We start from the raw sequence: 18,182 nt of genomic DNA on the forward strand, positions 1-18,182 counted from the left end.
TGTATAGCCATTTCTCTTAAAAAAAAAAGTGTAGAAAAATGACTTGATAAAATTCAACATGTATTCCTGACAAAATATATTGGAATGGAAAGAAAATAAACATTCTTAACCTAGTTAAGTATATCCACAAAAATCCTCTAGCAAACACAATAGTTAAAGGTAAAGCTTTGAAAGCTTTTTCTTCAAGATTGAGGCCAAAACACAAATGCTCAAGATTACTGCTATTATTCAATGCTTTATTGGAGATGCTAGCCAGCACAGTGAAAAAAATAAATGAAGAAAAGAAAAAGAAATAAAAAGATCTAAAAAGTGGAAAGGAAGAAAAAACATTGTCATAATTTAGAAATGATATTATCTGCATAGAAAAAACAAAAAAAACCCTAGATATTATTTTTTAAAAGTTTAGTATAGTTATGAATCCAAGGTTAAATATAAAAAAGATCAACTGTGTTTCTCTACATTAGTAACAAACATAAATGCAAAGTTTTAAAAGATATTCTTTATAACAGCAGTAAAAAACGGAAGATATTAGGAATAAGTTGAACAAAAACTGAGCAAGACTTTTATAGAGAAGATGTTAAAACTTTATTGAAAGACATTATAGAAGACCTTTAAAAATGAGGAGATAAACCAAGCTTGCAGGTGAAAAAACTGATCATAAAGATGCCGGTCTCCCCCCAGATTGACCTACAGATTCAGTACGATGGAAATTCCAGCAGAGTGTTTAAGATCTGAAGCACAGCCATAAGTGGTAAGGATGGGAGCTGTTCCTGGAATTCCGGGCACGAGGCCTGCGATCGCAGTGCGATGTGAACCACAGCACTGTGCTCTGCGTCTGGGCTGCATCTGTAATCAGCCTCCCAGCGTGCGCCGTTCTGTCCTTCTCCTGCTGCCGGGACGCAAGCGACACTTAGTCCAGGCACAGAGGGCCACGCAGCGGAAAAGGCAGGGTCCCCGAAGGGCTGCCTGAGGAAAGCCACCTGTTTACCTGCACCCACCCTGTGTTTACATGAGAAAAAAAAAAAGTATCACCTGCTTTTCAAGACCTTGATATTTGGGAGCCTGTTACACAGTGTAGCTGACCCTAACTAATACCAGTGAGCTGGAGGATAGGTCATTACAACTCCGAGCTGAAATGTAAACAGGAAAAGGAAAGAAAGGAAAACAGGAGAGAATAAGCAAGAGTTACTGGATGACACCAAAGTGCTGCTGTAGTCGCTCAATCATGCCCGACTCTTTGTGACCCCATGGACTGTAGCCTGCCAGGCTCCTCTGTCCCTGACATTTCCCCAAGAATCCTGGAGTGGTTTGCCGTTTCCTCCTCCAGGGGATCTTCCTGGCTCAGGGATCGAACCTGCATCTCCTGCATTGGCAGGTGGATTCTTCACCACTGAGCCCCCTGGGAAGCCCGTCGAGTGTAGGACATTCATAATTGGACGAGCAGAGGGAGAAGAAAGCAAAAGAAACAGTTGAATTAGTAATGGCCAAGAACGTTACTAGGGCTTCCCTGGTGGTTCAGGTGGTAAAGAAGCTGCCGCAATGCAGGAGACGCGGGTTCGATCCCTGAGTTGGGATGATCCCCTGGAGAAGGAAATGGCAACCCACTCCAGGATTCTTGCCTGGAGGAGAATTCCAAGGACTGAAGAGCCTGGCGGGCTACAGGCCATGAGAGTCACGAGAGCGTTGGAAGTGACTGAGCAGCTAACAGTTTCACTTATTCAAGAATGTTAGCGACAGCTGAATTAATAACGGGCTGTGATCAAACCCCACAGACCCAGGAGGTTCAGAGAATACCAAGCAGGGTAAGCAGCAAGAAAAACACAGCTGGGAATATCAGATCCAAACGGCGGGAGTCCAAAACCAAACAGAGTCCTGAGAGAAGCCAGAGAGGGGAAAGACACCTGTCCTCTGAACGGCAGTGGACTCCTTACCACAGACACACACAGAAGAAGGGAGTGTGGTGAGGCCCTGCGCGGGTTAGGAGAGCCGAGACCACCGGCTCAGACGTCAGTTTCCAGCCAGACTGTCCTCAAATGTGAAGGAGAAGTGAAGACTCTCGCAGAGTAAAGAAAACGGGGAATTTATGGCCAGCAGGTGAGACACGTTGTCAATAAAAGAGGCTCTTCAGGCAGAAGAAAACATGCAGGGAGGAAGGGCACTGGAGAGGGATAATTAAAAGTAAGTAAGGTCTTTTTTTCCCTTTTCTGGGGGATCTTAGTTCCCCCAACCAGAGACTGAACCTGGGCCCTTGGCAGTGAAAGCTTCGAGCCCTAACCACTGGACCAGCCGGGATGTCCCTATTTTTCTTATTCCTAATTGATCTGCATGATTACTGTTTTGTTTTTTTTTAAAGTCATCATAGTAACAGTGTCTGGGGTAACTGCAGTGGATGGGTGAGTGAAATGATGGACAGGAATCTCAGAAGGTTGGGAGGGATGAACGGGGATCATTCGGTCATGAGGTGTCCCACACATGGTATCATTTCACTGGAGACTCGGATTAGTTAAAAATGTACATTCTAAACTAAAAACAACTTAAACACTCGTTATGCTGAGAGAGGAGGTAAAAATGGGACCACGAAATGCTCTGTTAAAACCAGAGAATGCAGAAAACAAAGAGGGAAAAGGTAGCCTGGTATTTTTTTGGCAAAAGACAAACATCTAAGGAACAGAGCAGTGAGCTCAGCTTCAGTGCCAGGGATATAAGGAAACAGTACACGAGAAACTCGCCCCTGCAGGCCAGAGGGAAAGGGATGGGACAGCCCTTCAGGAGGAAATTCAATTTAACTAAATGTATTTAATTGGATTTTAAACCATTCACAACAATAAATGCCACAGACTGAAATGTGAAGCCTTTGTGTTAGTATTCTTTTTAATACATGTATACATTCTTTTGTTTGATTTTTAAAGGAAACCATGTATAATTTTAAAATGTCTAATGAAGTGGAGTGCATGCACACGTGCCAAGTTGCTTCAGTTGTGTCCGACTCTGTGTGACCCCATGGACCAGAGCCCACCAGGCTCCTCTGTCCAAGGGATTCTCCAGGCAAGAATACTGGAGTGGGTTGCCATGCCCTTCTCCAGGGGATCTTCCCGACCCAGGGAACCTCCGTCTCTTATGCCTCCCACACTGGCAGCCAGGTTTATTTACCAGCAGTGTCACCTGGAAGCCCAGTGAATTGGAGTAGAAAACGATAAAACCTAAGTGCTTAATGATAGAAGAGCTGGAAAGAACAAAGCTGATTTGCTCCGTCGAGTCCCCAAGACGCCCAGAAAACAGGCGTCTTGGACCGCAAAGGGTGGATGTGCAGGGTCGGTTCACACCAGAAGAATCAGTTGCAGATGAAGTTCAACCCCCAGACTCTCTCCCAGTCCTGGCAGAAGAAAGGTTTACTCACTGGAAAACTGAATTCAAGGTGCGAAGGGTGAGGGGCCATCTGGAAAGTAGATGATTGAAATATCAGAAGAGTGGGGAGTGGGGGCTGGAGAATCAATGTTGTTGTTTTTTTTTTTAATTATAGGCCTTTTTAAAGCAATACAAATATAAAAAGCGGTGACAGCACTTTGCCAACAAAGATCAGTCTAGTCAAAGCTATGTTTTTTTCCAGTAGTCACATGTGGACGTGACAGCTGGACCATACGGAAGGCTGAGTGTTGAAGAATTGATTCTTTCAAACAATGGTGCTGGAGAAAACTCTTGAGGGTCCCTTGGACTGCAAGGAGCTCCAACCAATCAATCCTAAAGGAAATCAACCCTGAATACTCAAGGACTGATGCTGACGCTGAAGCTCTAATACTTTGGCCACCTGATGCGAAGAGTTGACTCATTGGAAAAGATCCTGATGCTGGGAAGGGTTGAAGGTGGGAGGAGAAGGCAACAGAGAATGAGATGACTGGATGGCATCACTGACTCAATGGACATGAATCTCAGCAAACTCCTGGAGACAGTGAAGGACAGGGAAGTGTAGTGTGCTGCAGCCCATGGGTCACAGAGTTGGACATGACTTAGTGACTAAATAACAGCAAAAAATCAAGGTGTCTGTGGACTTGGTCATGAGGATGGCTTTCTTCGTGCTGATCCAGGGCACAGACCAGGAAGCAGCTGGCCCAGGAACCCACAGCCCCGCACAGCAGCAAATCTTATCTCTTAGCGTCACAGGACATCAGCGGGGTCAGGTCTCCTGAAGAGGAAGTAGTCCAGGGAACAGACGGTGATCCTGCAATGACTTCAAAATCCGCCCCCCCACCCTTTCTCTTTCATTTTCCCCCCAGAGAACTCAATAATCTATCATTTATCTTGCCTTGCTTCAGGCTATGCCATTAATAACAATAGAAACAGCATTTTTTGCTTGTCACCTTTCTTCAAAGGAACTCAGATTGTCTCTGAACCTTTAGTGTGCATACAAAGTAGCTGGGAACTTTGTTAAAATGCAGATTCTAATTCAGTTGGCCTGGGGTGGGGACTGAGAGTGTGTGTTCCTAACTGGATCTCCGGTGAGGGTGAGGCAGACGCTATTGGTCTGTGGGCCACACTCTGAGAAGCAAAAGGACAGGAGGCAACTTTATGGGGTGATGGAAATCTTTTCTATCTTGATGGTGGTTGTGGTTACATGGACATATACTTTTATCAAAATTCATTGGTCTGTGTATTTAAAATAGGTGTGTTTTATTGTACGTACATGATCCTTCATTAAAGGAAAAACCCATTCCAGATGTATTATAGATCTAAATGTGAAAGATGAAACAGCAAAGCTTTTAGGAGTAAATACACACCTTGGGGTAAGCATCTCTCTCTCTCTTTTTTGAACTACACATATAATTTTAATTTTTAAATTGTTGTTGTTAGGTTGCTAAATCATGTCTGACTCTTTTGCGACCCCATGGACTGCAACACCCTAGGCTTCCATGTCCTTCATCATCTCCCGAAGCTTGTTCGAATTCATGTCCACTGAGTCAATGATGCCATCCAATCATCTCATCCTCTGTCGTTCCCTTCTCCTCTTGCCCTCAATCTTTCCCAGCATCAGGGTCTTTTCCAATGAGTTGGCTCTTCGCATCAGGTGGCCAAAAGATTGGAGCTTCAGCTTCAGCATCAGTCCTTCCAATTAGTATTCAGTTGTTTTCCTTTCGGATCGACTGGTTTGATCTCCTCGCAGTAGCCACATTAAGAAATGTAATAAAACTGGATAAACTACTACGGCATATCTTCAACAGGACTCAAAAAAGAGGGAACCATGAGGGGAAAAGCCCACGAGAACTGGACTGTAGTAAAATTAAAAGTCTCCGCTCATCAGCAGACTCACAGTAAGAGTGCAAGGGCAAGCTGTAAACTGAAGGACGCTCTCTGCAAGACATCTGACGGAGGACTCCTGCCTATCAAATATAAGGAACCACTCCAGTTCAGTAAGAAAAAGACACGCCGATGGGAAAACAGGCGAAACACTGGAAGAGACACTCCACAGAGGGGCAGGGCTGAACGGCTGACCGACACGTGAAACAGCATTCGCCTCAGTCACAGACGAAGCGCAAGTTAAAACTGCACCAACGGTGTGTTTCGACTGCACACTGGTTGGAACTGCTAAAAGGAAGAGGCAGACAGCGCTGTGTCTGTGAGACGCTGGAGCAGGGGTGCGCACCCACAGGGACTCCCATTCCTTACCGAGGTGGGTGCAGTCTGCAACAGCATTCAGGGGAAACTGGCAGGATTTACTGGAGCTCAATACGAACACAGTCTAAAAGCCAGGACATCCACTCTTAGGTGGAAAGAAAAGCACATGTCTCCAAAGGCTAAGTGTAAGAATGCTCAGGGCAGCCTCATTCCTGATGGCCCAAGCTGGAAGCCACCCAGGGATCCATCAGAGGTGGTCTTGGTAAAACGTGAAACAGTCACCAGACAGACTCTTACTGGCAACGCAAACATGGAAGCACTAACCGCCACTTGCGACGATGTGGAGGAAGCCAGGGTTGTCAGATAAAACACAGGGCGCCCAGCTCGATTCGCATCTTGAATAAATGAACACTTTGAAGAACATGAATGTCCCGTGTAGTATGGGGGACACACTCATACTAAAAACTACTGTTCGGTGAAAAGCCATTACTATCTTTCATTAAAATATTGACTTTCAACTGGCCACACTCTGTTTTTTGATCTGGGTGCTGGAGATGGTGCGTTGACATCGCGAAAATTCGTCGCGCTGCACTTAGGATCTGTGCATGCCTCTTGTATGAATGTTACGCTTCCATGCAAAGTTTATTTACAATAAAGACACAGCTAATCCTGGCCCGCGTCCCACCAGAGGGGCCCTCCCTGCCTCTTGCCCCGAGTCTCCCATCTGTTCTCAGCACCGCTGTTTCTGATCTTTCGAACTCGCGCATCCATCCTGGCTGCCAGCCACGGCTCCATCGCCCCAGCAGCTGGCCCGTGCCCACAGGACAGCATCTGCCTCCTTGGCACAGCTTCCGGGGGCTCTCGGGGGCCTCTCCTCCCCGTCCACACACCTTCCCATCTTTTTGCCAACACTGACACTCATCTCACCTCCACTGCTTGGCAAACGCCGTTTCTCTGCTCAGAGGGCCCTCTGTGCTTCTGTGCCTGCAAAAAGCCTTGTGCTTTCCCAAGTCCCGCTTCAGCTTTGGTCTGGCCTGGAGGTCACTCTGTCTCCCTCGGGCAGAGCCGGGTGTCCTGCTCTCTCCCATCTGTCCTCAAGGCAGGTCTCCTTTATCTCCCCGCTGACTGGCTCCTCACCAGACCAGGCTTCAGGGGAGGGGAGCCCCGCCTTTGCATCTCTTTACCCCTGGCATCTTGTGGACGGCCTGGGAACGGTGGGTGCTGGCTGCCTCTTAAGGTACACAGTGGATCACAGCAGTTGTGAGTATTAATGCACAGGGGTCAGGCAAGGAATGAAAGTAAACAGTTCATTCTAGATCTTAGGTTTGGCGGGGGCCCTTCAGAGCCTGCTCCAGGGCGCCTGGCCTACGAGCAGGCCGCACCTGCATCATGAACGCAAACCTGTCCCAACCGAGCCTGCCTGGACGTTGTGCCTGCCGCACGGCGTTTGGTAGATGCTACCTCCTACCTTCTTGGAGGAAGTGTGCTGTCTTAACCTCCATTTCACCAATGGGTTCAGTGACTTGTCCAAGGTCACCTGCTGGGAGAGGCAGAGTTCACACTCAGCTGCACCAGTGAGTCTGTGAATAATGCCAGGCATGGAATCACAAACGCCTCATGAAGCCCAAGAGGCAAGGGAGGAAGTGTGAGTGCCCACTCGGTGCAGGGCAGCTGTGACTCAGCAGCCCTCTGGCCCATCTCAAGTCAGCCTCCGCGGGCGGCCACCCCCTCTCCCGAGAAATGGCCCGTGGGGAAGGGACATCAGCCCAAACTCCGAAACATAGCATTCAGCTCTGTCCAGGGACTCTCAACCCCTGCCTGAGGTTCTCAAGTTTTAAACAAAACAAAAATCTGATTCACCGTTTCCAGGCCTACCGGAAACACGAGTCCTTTATTTTTCTGCCACTAAAAAAAAAAAAAAAAAGAATCAAACCAGAAAAAAAAAAAATCAAAACTTTATGGCTCAGAAACAGTTCTGAATGCGCCCATTTCACACCGCACCAAACATTGTTCACGACAAAAGTTGTAGGAGGAAGCCCAAAGTAAAAGACAGAAGGAAATGAAACGCATTAGAATAAAACACACTCGCCAATAAATAAGAGCCTGAGCAATGAATCTGACTCGGGATACACCGCTGGCAAGAAGATATGCCCTAAAGCTTTGCTTAAACCAAATAATGTAAGAACAGATGGCTCCCCTGGGTCTCTAGGAAGCTGCACACGGAGACTCTGTTTGGGATTCTGGCAGAAAACATGGGGCATTAACAACATTCAAGGTCAAAGAGGGGAGGCTTGTGGATTGAGGGGAGGGATGCGGTTTTCATCAGGGAACGGATATATCTGGATATCTCCACTGGATCCCCACGGACCGCGGGGCACATGCCTCCTCCAGAAATTAAGCAGAGCCACCCTTGATGGCACTCTGGGGAGACACCCCGCTCCCGACTGCCCAACCGGAGAATTAATTTAACTCCAGAGATTTGGATAATAAGGATGAACCCTCGAGGGAGACAAAAATTTACTCAGGGACGGTTTTTCCACGCCCGTCCTGCAGAAGCGTCAGAGTCGGGGGGCGACAGGATGCAGGCACCAAGCCGCTGAAAGGTTCCAGAGGAGGCCTCTGGGCTTCACCTGCCGGGAGGCTGTGAAAGACGCCGCAGTCTCCCAAGCACAGAAAGTACACCCCCACACCCAGCGTTCATATTCATCCTCCTTCTCAGCATCACCAGGAAAATCCGAATGGCGCTGTCTTGCCCAAGGGGGAGCAAAAACGAAAGCAAAGGCTTTTCTCCCAGCCCGGGAAGATGGTTCCAAGGCAGCCGTGATGAACACAAAGTCGTGGCTGGGGGAGGTCAATTAATAACAATGAAACCTTGCATTTATATAGCGGTCTGTTATTTTCTAAGCCATTTTTCACCGACTATCTCATCCGCTGCTCAGAGTGATTTTGTGCAGGAGGAAGGCAGGGGTTATTTGTCTCCATCTTGCTGGTGAAGAAACAAAATCTTGGGACAGGGAAGTGATTTGCTCAAGGTCATGGCGCGATCACAGGCTTTTAAAGCTGGCGGGTTCCTGGTCTAGGGGAGCAGGGGCAGGAGTGACTAATGGGGGCACCCCTGGCTCCAATCGTCAGTTTCACACCCACAGCAGACATGGGCAATGGATCACAGAGCTACTCTCTTCCCCAGAGCTGGGGGGCGGGAGGGGGTGGGGGGGCACTTTCTCAAGCAAGCCAGTACTCAAGGTGAAACCCGTTGGTCGTCCCAGGCCCTGTCTCCTCTCTCACAGGTGAGGAGACTGAGGGGAGAAGGGACTTGGGCAAGATGGCCCAGTGGGTTGGTGGCCCAGGACCCAAGTCTCGCCAACCCCTTCTGAGCCCGGAGGTCTCCCCAGCACATCGTGGTGTGGCCCCACCGGCTGGGGGAACAAGGCGCCCCTCAGAGGCGCAGCAGGAAGGCCTGGGAATGACCGTCTTGGGGACCCAGCCAGAGCATCTGGGTCCTCTGTGCTGAGCAAGTGGACACACTCCTAGTCCACTTGCTGGAGGACCTGAAGCCCACCCCCAGGTTTTCAGGCCTGAGCACTTGGCCGCAGGGAAGACAGGACTTAGGGACGGAAGACTCCAAAGTTCAAGTGTGGGCTGACTCCACATCTGGGCGGGCAGGACCACTGGCTACCGAAGTCCAGCGTTCAGCGGGGGAGGCCCGGAGGGAGGCATAAAGCTGGGATGTGAGCACAGAGATGGCTCGTAAGCCCTGAGTCTGCCAGAAACCACCAGGGAGGAGCCCCGAGGGAGAGGCCGAGCCCTTTGACCTCAGAGGTCTGAGGACATGGAGACATTCGGAGAGACTGGGAAAGAGTGGCCAGGAAGGCGGGAGAAAACCAAGGCAGGGAACTGATGCCACGTTCCAAGGAGCGGCAGAGCGGCTGAGCCACTGGCCAGTCTGAGCAAGTGTCTTCAGGCCCCACGAGGACTGCGAGTGGACCTGGGCTTGGGTGACCTTGGCAAGGGCGCCTTAAACCCAGGGCTGCAGGCAAAAGCGTGCCTGAGGCGGGTCCAGGACAGAGCAAGGGGTCGGGAAACGGGGACAGACAGTGCAGACAGCACTCTCAAACAGACCTTCGGTGAAGGCGTGAGAGGCTGAGTCATGTCCCTGCACATTCGTAGGGTGAAACCCCAACCCCACCACCTGCAGTTGGAGATACAGCCTTTGAAGAGTAAGTTAGAATGAGGCCGTTGGGGTGAGCCTGAACCCAGCGGGGCTGGCGTCCTGTGAGAAGAGAGGAGACACACAGAGACGCACGGGGGGCACGCACGCACACAGCGGGGGCAGGTAAGCACACAGCGAGGAGGCGCCACCTGCACGCCCAGGAGAGGCCTCGGGAGGCGCCAGCCCTGCCCACGCCTTGATCGTGGACCGTCTCTACACAAAATTGAGGGGGAAAGAGGCTGGCCCATTCCTCGGGAGCAGCCCTCCGCTCGGCGCAGTCGTTGGGGGGGTCTCCCCTACCTGGAGCGGCTGGAGGAAACCGCCCTCTCCCCCCAGGCCCCTTTCCTTCACAACCGCAAACCTCCCCAGGCCCGGAACCCACGTGACTCCAGGCCCCGTGAGAAAACCTCCCCGGAGAGAACAGAACACAGGACGGTGGAGGCTGGAGAGCACTCCCCGAAGCATCGGGAATCTCCGTGCATCTCTGCTACCTGCTACCCTCTGCTACCTCGGCACCCCCAGGCACCATGCAGACTCACAAGTTGGTTTTTGAAAAGCATCTGAGAACCGAAGCCGGGAGACTCAGAGAGAAGGGCGAAGTATCGTTATTATTCAACTGCAAGCTCCCTTGGCCCCCCAACCAACTCCACTGGAATCCCTTTTTTAAAGGCCATTTCTTCTCAGAAAACTTCCGTGAAAGACCAAATCCCTATTCAGAGGCAAGGAACAAAGCACCAGTGTCAATAAAACACGGTTTTACTTCATATCAACATTCATCTACTGACATAACAACTCGCTACACCTCCAGTAATGCTGGCTCAAGGTTTCTGTTTGCCCTCAGACTGAAGAAAGAATGTGGGTCATCACCAGCACGACTTCTCCAAGAGCGTTCACAGGACCTCTCACCACGGCCCGAAACTGCACACAACACACAAGTTCATCCACAGCAGGATGGACACACGATTGTGGTGAACACTGGCAGGGAGGCAAAAACCCCAGGACTGCTGCACACATGGGTGAGTCAAGTTCAGCAACAGAGCAGACTCTGTGCGAGGCCACGTATGCGACAGTCAAGGACAGGCAAGGGGCTGGGGGCTTAGCAACTGGGAGGGAGAATGAGGATGCCCCCGCCCCCCCAGGCCTGGAAAGGACCCGCGTCTTGATCTGGGTGACCAGCTACATGGGTGTGTCTGCAGCGCCATCCACAGGGGCTGTGTGCGTGCCATGCCTTTAATGGAAAACGAATCCTCTTTTTTTTAAAAAAGAAAAACCCAATCAATTTTGCCTTTCAACAGGCCCAGGGAGGCACTCTGATTTCCCTTCCTGTGACACAGCTGAAATGAGAACGCAAGAGGCAGCTTCTTCCTGCAGTCCATCCAGGTGGGAACCAGGAGGGCTAGGATCAGCTGGACAGAGCAGGGGGCGCGACCAACCCTTGCTGTCTCTTCCAAACATAGCTTTTCCTTCTCATTTCCTTAATCAGAAGGATAACCACTGCTAAGGTAAAAGCAAAGAAAAGGACACAGGATGAAAACCAGAATCTTCCCCTCCTTCCCCAACCCCCATTCCCCAGACGTCCCACCAGAGCAGCTTCTTTCTTTCCTTTTTCTTATGGTTTTTAGTCTAATAGTTTGGCTTTCCAAAACTGATTCCCTGAAGTCACTGCCTCTCTGCCTTCAGCAGTGCTGACACAACACTGTTTTCACTTTTGCTTTTATAGGTGACCTTCCTCTGTACTCTTATAAAGAAAAAAATTTTTTTTTGTCCCATGCAGTTTCTTCTATGTGCTACTGTTTTGTTTTTTCTTCTAGAAAACCCCTTATGCCCCCATCTCATTCCTGGCCTCACAGAATTCCACTATATGGATGGACTTTGTTTTTGAAGAGCATCTGTGTGGTTTCAAGCTTTTCCCCGTTACAAACAATGGTACAGTTAACATCTGCATGCAAAAAAAAGATGGACACGTCTATTTGTGAGATACTGTTTTAGAAGCGGAATTCTTGGGTTTATTCACTCACCATGTTAGTAAATACTGTCAAATCCACAGCGCATTAGACTTGCCTGCTTCCCCTTTCAAGTTTTTTAACCTTTGCCAGTCCGACAGTGAAAAAAGGTGTATCTCTGTTGTCTTCGTGTGCATTTATTCATCGTAAATTGATTGGTCTATTCATGTTCTATTTGTTCACATCCTTCAAGCATTTTTCTCTTGGGTCCAGTTCCCTAATTCTGAAGTCAGCAAACTACAATTCGTGCCCCCGGCCCCGCACTGTCCACCCTGCCACTGGCCACACTACAAGGACAGCGTTGAGCCGTTTCCACAGGGACCTTCTGGCTGTCAGAGCCTCAGATATTTACTACCTGGGCCCTTACAGAAGAAGTTTGCTGATTCCTGCACCTCCTTGATTTTTTCTGAGAGTTCTCTGTAGATTAAGGAAACAGATCTGTCTGACTAGAGTTCAGTTTTGGGTTAAATTCTTCACCCCGCTGTACCGCCCACCTGCGACTCTGTCAGAAACAGCCAAGTCACAGGCGAGCCTTTAAAAGCAGAAGCGCTCTTATGCGGAAACACTCTGGTCTGCGTTAATTCAGGGGTGGTACTTCCACACCCAGGCTACACACGCGGCAACTGAGGCTCAGAGCCGTTCAGTGACTTCCCCGGGGTCACGCAGCTAGTACGCGGCAGACCCGGAACGGACGCCCTTTCTGCCGGCTCCCCATCCCTGGGTCTTTCCACGGAAGGATCCGGCCTCTCGCTGGAGGCCGGGCCAGCCCCAGGGAAGGCGCTGTCTGTACACAGTGGTCGGACAGGTGCTGCAGTGGCGCCCGCAGGCGGGGAGGTGTGCGGCCAGGGCTTGCGGCCCCGCCTCGTCCCTGGCGCCCCAGGGTGCGAGGACGCGCGTTTCAGAGGTGGGTGCGGGGTGAGAAGGGAGGTCACGGCCTCGACACAGAAAGCCCCGGGGAGAGTGGAGCCCTCGCTCTGGCTCATCCGTCAGCAGGGAGCTGGAGGACCACAGGACCGCGACAGAAGGGATGAGCTTGGGGAGCTGGACTGCAGGGCTGGACCGGCAAAGACTGCGCGCTGGAGAAGGCAGGACAGAGAACCTTCACACCCCTCGGCGCCCGACCATCACGCCAACGAGACAGCAGCCATTATAACCTCAGGGCCCTGAACGAATCACAGCTGAAGGGGCTACCCTCCTGAAAACAGTCACCGACCCACAGGCAGGAGCTGCTCAAGGAGACTTCGGGGGACGCTGCTCGGGTGTGTTCTTCACACGTAATGCCCACAAGCCCCGTTCTTCCCGAGCACGGTGGCTGAGAGCCCGCCCATGCAATTTTTCTTGAGCAGAAAAGCATTTTAAGGGGCTTCCTTGACAGCTGTCTTCTCTTTTTCTGTTTCCATATTTAAATCCATTCAAAATGTTCTAGGGCTTCTCCTGGTGGCTCAGACGGTAAAGAATCTGCCTGCAAGGCAGGAGACCCAGGTTTGGTTCCTGGGTCAGGAAGGTGCCCCTGGAGTAAGGAAAGGCTTCCCACTCTAGTATTCTTGCCTGGAGAATTCTATGGACAGAGGAGAATTCCATGGACAAACTCTTCTAGACTTACTGGGTAATGCAGTGTATCTACAGGGTAGATTTCCTTCCATCCTCACGGCTGCCCTGCAAGATTGGGACTGCAGACCAGGAGACCAAGGAAGGGGGTCCACCCAGCGCGGGTGGGGGAAGCCACACTCCAATCCCAGGCCCCGACCTCAGCATCCATCCGCTCTCCCGCCTTGAATCTCAGGAATAACAACGGCAAAGGTTATCATATGTACATCTCATGTTTTCTCATTTTACGCTTGGTGTAACTGACAGGCCTAAAAATAATCACTGTAAATACCCTGATTTCATTGGGAAGAAATGACTCCCAGCTTGCTGAAGTGATGGTGGGCCGGCACAGGTGGGCAGTCATGACTGGAAGCCACGTCTGGGCCACAGCCCGAGGCTCCTTCCCACCCGCCACTAGGCCCCTGACACAGAAGGTGGACCGTGGCCCTCCTGTTGCCTCCCGACTCGATCTGATTCTTTTGGAAATTTTTGAACTTTTTATTTTCTGGCCGCAGGGCATGTGGGATCTCAGTTCCCTCAGCAGGTATGTAACCTGAACAAACCCCTACGGTGGAAGTGCAGGGTCTTAACCACTGGACTGGCAGCTAGTCACTGATCTGACTTCTTTTTAACACATGTTTCACACATCTGGTCACACTCGGTGTTGGGGTGGTCATCTGCGCATCTGACCCACATGGGCCCTCACCATCGTCCTGACTGCCAAGGGGCACTGTCTTCAAGGCCAAGGGTAGGGCAAAGCAAGAGGGACCGGACAGCAGTTTTAAACTGTCAGGAGGAGCTCCGTTTATCAGCCTTGGGTCCCTTTTCATCATAATCATCTGAACTCTGGACTTGATGTGGCTTTTCATGCATGAAGCGCCATAATCACCAAACCAGAAACAGCCTCCAGTCCCGTGAAGCAAGGCTTCCATCGGGAGGGTGGAAGGTGAAGGGAGTCATCGGAAGGTGAAGGGAGTCGGGACCCACCAGCGCTGTCTCGGCCCGAACCTTCCACTGATCCCCGTGGGTCCCACGCTCGCCCTCCGCCATCCACCCTCCTCTCGATCCTCCCCCTCTAGTCTGAGTCTCCACCAGCCCCTGGGCACGGCAACACAACCATATGGCCTGAACTACTTAGAGGGGGACATCTGGGTTCGACCCTGCTTCTACTGTGTCCCGAAAGGTGCCCACTAACTGATTTAATCCAGGGCCGTCACCGTGAGAACAAGTTAGGTTTACAAGTCATTTTAAAAGATCACATAAAGGATTCATGGATAAACAACACGGGGTCCGTGCCTTCCACGGAGTATTATTCAGCCTTAAGAGGGAAAGAAACCCTGACACCTGCTACCACACGGATGAACCTTGAGGACATGATGCTCAGTGAACTAAAGGACAAATACTGTATGATTCCACTTACATGAAGCCGCCCCCCCCCCACAGGAGTCAGCTTCAGAGAGGCAGGAAATAGAAGGGTGGGTACCTGGGGCTGGAGGAGGGAGATGGGAGATTAGTGTTTAAAGGGACCAGAGTCGCAGTTTGGGAAGATGGAAAGTTCTGGACATGATGGTGGTGATGGTTGTACAACAATGTGAAGGCACTTATTACCCTTGAACTGTATACTTAAAAGTGGTTAAGACTGCAAAGTTTTTGTCATGTGTATTTTACCACAATTAAAAAAAAATCACACAAAGGAACAGACTCGGGGCTGGTGGGGCCACCAGACTTCCTTTTTGATCCGGGTGCTAATTAAAATGCACAGACATCCAAACCATTTTGCCCGGGATGTGGGAGGCTGAGTTGCAGGCTCCCTTTGCCCAATGGTCAGCGACGGCCCACAGCCCCAAATGCGACCGTTGCTTCTTTACCTGGCCTTGGGGGTGGCGGGAAGTGCAGACTCAGGGCAAAGACAGAGGGCAGCATTTTAGCTAAATTCCTGCCCCAGCATTAACCCAGGGCTGGAGATTTCTGGTGCTCATTAACCACAGGGGAGGCGCCCACTAACTGTCTGGAGCTGGACCAGTGAGTCTTTCCTTCCTGGGCAGCAGCAGCAGCCTTACACTTTCAGGAGAGGCGGCAAACGTTAGGAGGGGTCTTTTCCTACTACAGATCAGAGGCTGGACAGAGATGGGTTTGGTCCAAGACCAGGTCTGAGCCGACTGCCCTCTGCTTGCACTCTGCCCAGCAGGTGCCAGGAAGCCGGGAGCCCAGACACAGGCAAGCAGGCCCCGCTCCCTGCGCCAAAACTGTCTTCCCCAGAGAACCCTTCTCCCCGCCGGGGAGGGTTCAGGACACCCTGGTGGGCGGGGATCTGGGGGGCGATGCGGGGCCCGTTTAGCGCCCTGGGGCGGTCGGTGTCCGGGAGGCGGGTACTCCAGGCGCGAGGCCTCCAGGGACCCATGCTGGCTCTGCAGGGGCGCCAGGGCCCCACCTTCTCAGGAGCCTGCGAGTCAGGCCTGGCTGTGGTCTGGAGACTTCCTGTACTTTAAGGTCTCAGAAAAGGTTCTTTTCCTCCCTCTGCGGCCCCCAGGGGCTCCCGGCCAGCCCGCTGCCCCCGGCCACCGCCCCCATCCCCTCTTCATCCCTTTGGGGCGGGGGCCGGGGTGGGGGAGCGTCGCCAGGCGGGGCCCCTCGGAGACCGACGGTCCGAGAGAAGCCCAGAGGCGAGACGAGGTGGAAGAAAGAGAAGGGTTTCCGGCGGGCGGAGGGCGGTGGAGATGGAGCCGGAGCGGGGAGAAGGCGAGCCGCTGCGGACCCCTCGGCGCCCCCCACTCGGACCGGCCCCCGCCGCGGTCCCCACCCCGCGTCCCCACCCCCGCGGCCGCCGCGCCTACCTGGGCCGCTCATGCTCCGCCAGCCGCGGCGCCGCCTCCGCGCAGGCCGCCGGCTTCCTCCCGGGGCCCCGGCCCTCGGGCCCCGCCGCCCGGACCGTCCGAGGGGCGCAGCCGGCCCAGGGGCTGCAGGGCCGGGAGGGTGCTGCGCGCCGCCCGGGCAGGAGTTCGGGGGCCAAGGGAGGCAAAAGAGAGAAAAAAGGAGAGAAAGTGTGTCATAGGCTGGAAGGGGGAGGGAAATGCAAAACCCGACAGGAAATGAGACTAAAAAATGCAAAAGGTTAGAAAAGAGATAAGGCAGGGGGGAGGGGCGGGGCCTGGGCCGCCGGGGCAGGAGGGCGCGGGGTGCGCGGGGTGCGCTCTGGGCCCGGGGGGCTGCCAGGAGACCCCTGCACCCGCCCCACCGCAGCCCGGGGCGGCCCGGCCCGCTCCACCCCGGTCGGAGAGGCCTGACCCCCGCCTGGGCCTCAGCCCCCACCCAGCCGCGACCCCAAGGCTGCCCACCCGGCCGGGGAAGGACGCCCCGTGGAGGATGTCTGGGCTCAAGGCGGGCGGTCCAGGCGACGGCCCCTTCCCAAGACCTCGCAGAGGCATCGCTGCGCTCTGGGGTAGGGGAGGGAGGGCTGGTCCCACAGAGGAGTGGGCAGCAGGGCACCCCAGGGGCCCGCCCGCCCTCAGCCGCAGTTCTGGACGCTTCCTGGGGCCGGCCTGCGGGCCAACACACCCACCCGGCCTGGACACTGGCTGGCGCCCGAGTGCGCCCTCCGCCCGCCCATCCCCCACTCGTGCTCTCAGACCCCACACCTGGAGGGGAAACTGTGACCTCTGGATGCCACCGGTTTAATCATTTACCCCCAGAGCTGTGACACAGGCCTCCTGGGTATGCTGCTCTCCCACCCAAGGGTGTTTCTGAATCGTGAAGGTAAGAATCTGGACAAACCCAGCATAGGCCGGAGAACTCTGGGCTCTAGCCTGCCCACTGCGGATGCTGCAGTGCCCACTGCGGATGCTGCAGTTTCCCCAGCGCCCCTCCGCTGCCTCAGTTTACCCCTCCCTTCGCTCCCTCCGCCCACCATTTGATTCCCCGCCGGTACAGGTGGAGAACTTTCTGCCCTGGTTTAAGTGTTTTAAGTTCCCTGAGTAAAGTTCCTTGAGCTCCTGGAGGGAAGGGCACTCAAGAAGCAACTAAGCAGAAAGGTAAATAATGCTGCTGTGGTCCAAGCACAGGAGAAGCACAGGAGTGGCGGGTTGAGGAACGCGGCTGATGGACGCACGCGGACCGGGCAGTAAGGCAGACATGTTTGCTTTCTGCACAGCGTGTTAAACGCAGTCATCAGGAACCGCAGAGAGAAAGTTCCTGAAATACAGAAGAGTGCCGCCAGCATCCTGGTCCGTGGTCCCCAGTGACGCGCCGGAGACCAGGGCAGAATCTCTCTTGCTCTTACTGAAACTTTAAATCAGGCTGTGTGGTTTTAAAGGGGAACGCTGGTTTTCCTCACACAGGATATCAAGGGCAGGTGGGCCTTAAATCAACAGAAACTGCAAAAATTCTGCAAAAAGCATGATGAATTTTCATGAAGTGAACACACTCAAGTCAACGAAAGATAGAACTGTGTGTGCACCCCGGAGCCCCTCCTCACGCCCCTCCCAGTTGTCAGCGCCCTTCTCCCAAGAATACACTGCATTCTGACCTCAAGCCAGTCCTTTGCCTCTGAAGTCCAGAAACTTCATATACATGGAGCCATTCATAGATTCTCCTCTGAATCTGGCTTGTTTTTGTCAATACCACATGTTTCAGATTCAGTGATGGGATTAGGAAAGGCAGAGGCACCAGAGATCAAATGGCCAACATCCGCTGGATCATGGAGAAAGCAAGAGAGTTCCAGAAAAACATCTATTTCTGCTTCATTGACTATGCCAAAGCCTTTGACTGTGTGGATCACA

The 18,182-nt window shown here is 52.5% G+C and overlaps 1 protein-coding gene across 4 annotated transcripts in view; it reads right to left on the bottom strand.

Moving 5' to 3' along the window:
• Positions 1–16,470, bottom strand: part of CARD11 (caspase recruitment domain family member 11) — a 104,487-nt gene extending 88,017 nt beyond the window's left edge. For all 4 annotated transcript variants that reach the window (XM_055410409.2, XM_088832873.1, XM_055410405.2 and 1 more), the window contains exon 1: positions 16,242–16,470. The gene's annotated coding sequence lies outside the window, so the exon portion shown is untranslated. The remainder of the gene's footprint in view (positions 1–16,241) is intronic.
• Positions 16,471–18,182: the final 1,712 nt, after the last annotated feature.

The sequence above is a fragment of the Moschus berezovskii genome, chromosome 27 (assembly GCF_049115385.1).
Source record: "Moschus berezovskii isolate FMDL1 chromosome 27, NW_MosBer_1.0, whole genome shotgun sequence".
NCBI lineage: Eukaryota > Metazoa > Chordata > Mammalia > Artiodactyla > Moschidae > Moschus > Moschus berezovskii.